This window comes from Manis pentadactyla, chromosome 19, assembly GCF_030020395.1.
Source record: "Manis pentadactyla isolate mManPen7 chromosome 19, mManPen7.hap1, whole genome shotgun sequence".
In the NCBI taxonomy this organism is placed as follows: Eukaryota; Metazoa; Chordata; class Mammalia; order Pholidota; family Manidae; genus Manis; species Manis pentadactyla.
In genome coordinates, this window is record NC_080037.1 from 8939443 (window position 1) to 8945889 (window position 6447).

Below are 6447 nucleotides of genomic sequence, written 5' to 3' on the forward strand. Positions count from 1 at the left end.
TGTCGAGGGGCAGCCGCACCCCCATTCTGTTAACTAGCAAATACCCTGGAGCCACAGAGGCCTGGGAGAGGGCATGCGGGCCCAAATGCTGAGGACACGCCTCTGGCCTAGGCCCAGGGAGTCCCTGTGGCCACCCTGGACTGCTGCCCCGTGTCCAGTCTGGGAGCTGCCCCTCTGCTCCCTAGGGTGCCAGGGGCCCTGACGTTGGAGACCTTCCTCCCCCCATCCCCCAGCCAGGGGGAGATCTGCCCCACAGAACTGCACCCCAAGCCCGTGGGCACAGCGGGTATCAGATGGTGGAGGGGGCCGGCTCTGCACAGGCCCCACCTCAGAGCCAACCCTTCTGCTCGGGGAACAGAGCGGAGCAGAGGCGCTCAGAAGGTGGCCCTGCGGAAGGGCTGGCCCAGGGTAAGTGGGGTTTTAAGAGAAAGGAGAGGCTCCTGCCTTCTGCCGGGCGATCGTCCTTCCCTCCACACAGTGCCTGCCTCTCTCAGGGGCATCCCTCTTTTCCTGTCCCCCTCACCCCTCAAAGCCCAGCCTCTCTCCTCGGCCCACCCTTCCGTGGCAGAGCCGTCCTCCTCGCCCTCCAGTCCCCATCTGTATGAGTTTGCTAGGGCTGCTATAATCACGTTCCACAGACTGGGCGGCTTAAATAGCGTCTCACAGCTCTGGAGGCTGCAAGTCACAGCAAGATCAGTGTGTCAGCAAGATGGGTGTCTTCCGAGGCCTTTCTCCTTGGCTTGCAAAGGGCTGTGCTCTCCCTGTGCCTTCACGTGTCTCCCTGTGCATGTCTGCATCCCCAGTTCCCTCTTTCTATAAGGACACCAGTCCTATTGGATGGAGGCCTTCCCTAATGACTTCATTTTAGCTTAAATTACCTCTAAAGACCCTATTTCCATATATGCTTGACTTTATTTCTGAGGTCCTGGGGTTAGGACTTGAACATTTGAATTGGGGGGAATACAGTCCAGCCCATCACACTTTCCAGAACAACCTGCCACCAAATCCTGCAGATAACCAGGCTGCCCTAGAATGGATGCCGTGACACCTACCCACACACAGCCCTATAAACACCTCCTAACACCTGCCTCACCCCCCAGGACCACTCAGAAGTACCTGGTCACCCAGGCCCAAGTTACCTGGCAGGTGTAACCTGGCTGACCAACAGGGATATCACCCTCTTGGTCACAGAACCACATCTGGCCTCTGGCTTCTTTCTCTGCGATTTGGGACTGCCTGTTGTAGGATTATAACCCTTCAGTTCCTTTGGTCCTTTATGAATCTCATCCCTTCAAAATGTTTTAGTGCCTTTAAGTAGCGTATTTTGAATAGGTTCACCGTTTCAGCAAATTGATATGAAAAGGGATATGTTGAGGGGTGTCCCTCATGAACTTCATTCACCCTGTCCCTCCCTGCGTTCCATCCCTTATGGGGAACTGGATCAATTAGTTTTGCTCCATACAAATGCACCCATTTATATTCCTGTTTTACATAAAAGGCAGTATATTCATTGTTTCATCCCTTGCCTTTCTGCCCTTAACAAGATATCCAGGAGATTTCCCCCACAGCTCTACAGATGGCTTCCCTTTTTACTCTAACAGCTGCCTAGTACTTCATTATGTGGATGTCTGATGATTTATTTAACGAATCCCCTGTGGAAGGACAGTTGGGTGGTTTCCAATGCCTGTGCTCCTGAGAGAAGTGCCTTGGAAACCTTCATCAGCTAAGGTTCCCCCACACCTGCGAAAGGCAAAGGCCTGCAGGGAAGGCAGGAAGGTGGGAAGAAAGGACCCAAAGGTGCCGGCAGAGGTGGTCTCTGGCCTGGGGAGTGTTTCTAACTAACGCGGGAGCCACGGCTGTTCTCTGTGGAGGTTTCTATGTGATGAAGGCCCCACGGAAGCTCACGCTAGCCACAGTTCTTTGCTGTCACTTGGCTGGTTCAAGACCTCTGTGATTAGTGATGCCTCTGGGAAAGGGGCTACGATTGGAAGTGAGCCTCCACTTCCTAGGCAGCCCCTGTGACAGGGCTCCGGACCCCCTGGCCTGCTCATTGCCTATGCCCATGGCCCACCCCACCCTATTCCCGCTTCCATTCCTGGCATGCCTTTTTCAGTGTGTTCCTCTGATCCTGCTTCCTTCCATTGCTTACATTTTCACTCGGCAGTTAATCTCTGGAGAGACTTCTGTGTGCACTGTGCAGAGATGAAAGGCACTTTCCAGGTCTTCGGGAACAGTCCTGAACAGTTCTCTTCTCTTTTCTTATCTACACTCGTTCACGTCCTGGGTGATCTCATGCAGGTTCGTGGCTTTAAATATACCATCTACATGCTAATGCCTCCCAAATTTCTGTCTTCTACTCAGAATATTCTCTCCTGGATTCCAGATTCCATCATCCAAGAACCTACCTGTTACCTCCACTTGGGAGTCTCAGACACGCCTCAAACTTCACCCGTCCGAAACCAGGCTCCTGAGCTGCCCGCATGCCCTCCACCCTCACCCACCAAGACCCGTGCCTTCTGCATGCTTTTCCGTCTCAGTCGAGGGCAGCGCCTCACCCCTCCAGCTTCGGCCTTAATCCTGAGAGTCATCCTTGACTCTGCCGTTTCTCACAACTGACATCTAATCCGTCCATGAATCACATCCACTCTACCTTCAGAATAAATCCAGAATCCAAGCCCTTCTCGCCAAGCTCACGGCGCTCACCTTGGTCCAAGTCACTCTTACCTGGTTACCAGGCAGCCTCCCTCTGATCTCCTGCTTCTGCCTGTTTCCCATGGCAGCCCAACCTTCCTGTGGAGACACGTCACACCCTGTCATTCCTCTGCTCACCACCTTCTGTGGCCAACAAATCGTGTTGATATTAACAGTCGAGAGCCTCTGCAATGGTCTCTAGGCCGCCAGCTGCCTCTCTGACCTCTGCCTCTGCTCTTTACTCTGCTCACGTTACGCTCTCCTCTGCGCTGTTCCTCAAACACATCAGACACGCTCCCACCCACCAGCCTTTGCCTGTGCTGGGCCCTCTCTAGAATACTTCCCCCAGATTTCTGCATGTCTAACACCCTCACCTCCCTCTCAGGTCTTTTCCAGAGAATCTTTCCCTGGCAGACCCTTATTCATAATGTTGCTCTTTTCCCCTCCATCAAAGTAAGGATTTTTGTTTGTTTGCTTTTATCCCTGCTGTTTCTCTAACACCAAGTACAATATTTAGCACATAGTAAGCCCTCAATAAATATTGGTCCAATGAATGAATGAATGAATATTTGTGAGCCCAGCACCTAGATCCTCAGTGAGCTTCTGTGGAACTGAACAAACCTCCAGGGCAGCTGTCCAGCAGTGCTTCCCTGTCGGCAGCCAGCACTGCAAATGTCCAAAGTGCCCATTCACATGTAAATACAGAAACATAGCCCCGAGCCAAAGAGAAATTACTTTTGTGTTCTCCTGTATTTTGTGGATTGCCTCTGTCTCCCGCCCATCTATCAGAGAAGAGAACAGACATTGACTTGAATGTACTTCACTTACAAATAGAAGCAACAACTCAAAGACCAGCTACTTGATGAGCAAAGTTCTGGAAAATGCTCTCTTCAGAAAGAAAGAGGCAGTTTCTTGCTCACCTGGGAGGAAATTTCTGGTTTATTGTGTTTCTCTCTAAAGTTATGGCTTTCCAACCCTGCCAGAAGCCACCAGGGGAGCCCTGCCTTTCAGAATGGGGCTTCCAATTCTGAAAGATTAATTTTAAATAGAGACACATTACACCTCCCCACAGAGCCCTTAGCAGGAAAGTGCTACTTAGACTCAACTGGGCCGCCAAGTCTGCTCAGGCTGGGGTACTGATGGTAGGTGGCTGGCTGTCCCCCGAGCCCAGACCCACGGGCCCAGCCTGGCTCCCAGCCTCCCCCCCTCCCAGAATCTCCACACTCAGTCCTGACTTCCCTTTTGCTCCTCATCAGTCATTAAAATTCCACAACTATTTACTGAGTGTCTGTTTTTCCCCCTGCGCTCTGCTAGGTACTGGGGGCGGCTATGAAGACAGAGTGACGTGATGGGGGCTGAGGCCCTTAGGAACAGAGTACAGACAACTGTGTGAGAGGTTATGGTGTAAAGAGAAGGAAAGAAATGGGTCGTGGCTGGAGGGGGAAGTGGGGCCAAGCTTTTTTCTTTCAGATTAGAGGAATACAGATGACGGTGGTTTGCTCTATCCTTCAGGCTGCTTTCCATCTAGCGGGGAGACAGACGCAGGAGCAGAAGTCGTAACACAGAGATGTCCACCAGCTTCCATACCAATACACGCTGGGAAAATGTAAACCCCCACTGATGAAAACATAAAATACTTTGAAGAGATAAATCCTAAACTGGGTGTTGAAAGATAAGTGTTTTTTTTTTATCCAGGGGAGGAAAGAAGGTAATGGTACATCAGACAGAAGGAAGAATATGTCAACTCATGGAAGCCTGAAATAGTTTGTTGGGAATCACCAAGACCTCAGCACTTTCATCTAGAAGGGGGCTGCCTGGGTGTGACTTCCAGACTCTGAAAGAGACATGACCTTGGGCAAATTCCCACACCAGTGAATCAGTGTCCTCTCCCGAGGAATGGGGATGTGGTGGTATCTGTCTCACAGGGTTGTCATAAGGATGGAACAACCACTAGCATGTGAAGTGCTTGTAAGCATCTGGCACACAGTAGATGCTCACTAAAATGCTGAGCATTCCAAATACTGGATGCAAATGATGAGACAGAGATTGATGGGATATAAGGCTGAAGACATAGTCAGCCAGACATACAAGGACTCGTTTGTCATGCTGTGCATTTGACTTCATTCTGGGGAGTGGAGCCATTGAAGGATTTTAGGCTGAGGGACACCATGATCAAATTAGTGTTTTAATAGGTTCATTATGGCCGCCTACAGACGATGATTTTAAGGGGAACCATACCATCCTGGAGTCACGATTCAGAAGGCCTGATTGTGTATTCTGGCTCAACACCCACCAGTGTCTTTCAGTTCCTTCCTTGAGCCTCATTTTTGTTCATTTAGAAAGTAGGGCTTATAAAACACCCCCAAAGGGTTGCTGTGAAGAAGAAATTAAACAATAAAACGGAAGTGTCTAACCTAGTTTATGATGCAAAGCGGATATACAACAAGTGTTTGTTTTGATTTTAACGAAGTATTACACGGAGGAGCAGATTTGCCAGTTTCTTGTCCTTATGCCCTGTCCCACCTGGCTCAGCCCTTCCTTCTTCTGGAAACGTACGAGGGGCACCAGGACCAGCCTCCTCACCCACACAGTGTCCTTCTCGCTCTCCCATCCCTCTCTGCTCACCTCCGGAGCGGCCTGCTTCACCTTTGCTCAGTAGTCAGGTCCTGACCGCCCCAAGGTCTCCGCCATCTCCAAGGCTAGGACCATGTCCGCCGGTTGGAAAGGGGTGAGTAAGCTTTGATGCCATGTCTCTCCTTTATCTGCTGCTTGTCATCAGGAAGCCGTATTCTTCCACTGACATTCAGAGCCCTGCGCCTTACATTGTGATTCCGCAACACCTGCATCTTATCCGCGTGGGAGTCGCTGTGCCTCCAGGAGGCAGAGGCTGCACAGCGACGTCTCCGAGTCCCGCCTCTCCGAGCACAGGCCCTCACTCAGTGCAGGCCCTGGGGTGGAGGTACTGAGTGAACACTTGACGGATGCTCAGGCAGCGCTGGAAGTCTGCCAAGCTGTGAATAAGTGTGAGTTGGCTTGATTATGAAAGATGGGGAAACGCGCCTTCTTTTTCAGAGTGGAACATAAAGCCTGGCAGCTGCCTCGGTTGCTCAGAGAGAGCAGGCCGGGCTGTGGCCTGTGGGCCCAGCATTGTACCCGTGGTGATCTAAACACCGCTGCGCTCAGTAAGCCTCATGATCCCGTGGAAGTTGGCGAAGGAGGCAGGGAGCCTCGGTGGCCAGGGGCAGCCCGGGGCCCTCCTCCCAACAGGCCTCTGGGAGCCAGCTTGAAACCCTCACAGCAAACAAACCTACTTAGGTGATCTTCCTCCTGTTCCCTTGGCACACATTTTGCACTGATGTGAGAGCCCCAGGAAAAGACGTCCCTCCGGCCTCCAGGAAGGCGGAAGAAGCCTGTGCCATGTCACTGTCCCTCCCCTTCTTCTGGGCCACCGGGACGCCAGGTCTGAGTCATGCAGGACCAGTTCAGGGAGATGGTCCAGGAGGCCCCGGGGCTTGGGGGAGATGGCAGCTGCCAGCAGACTCGGAGGCCTGGGCACGGACGGGGAATTCAAGAGATTATCTGGCCCAGCAATCAGGTCTTTCAATGGTGTTGTTGCTCCGGTTCATCAGGGAAGTAGGTACCCGAGGCGGGAGTGGCTGCGTGACCCATTCAGGGCAAGCACAGCCGTGCACGGAGAGGATGGGAGACGGGAGCAGAGCTGGACTGCTGTCACCCACCGTGTGCTTTGGGCTGGTG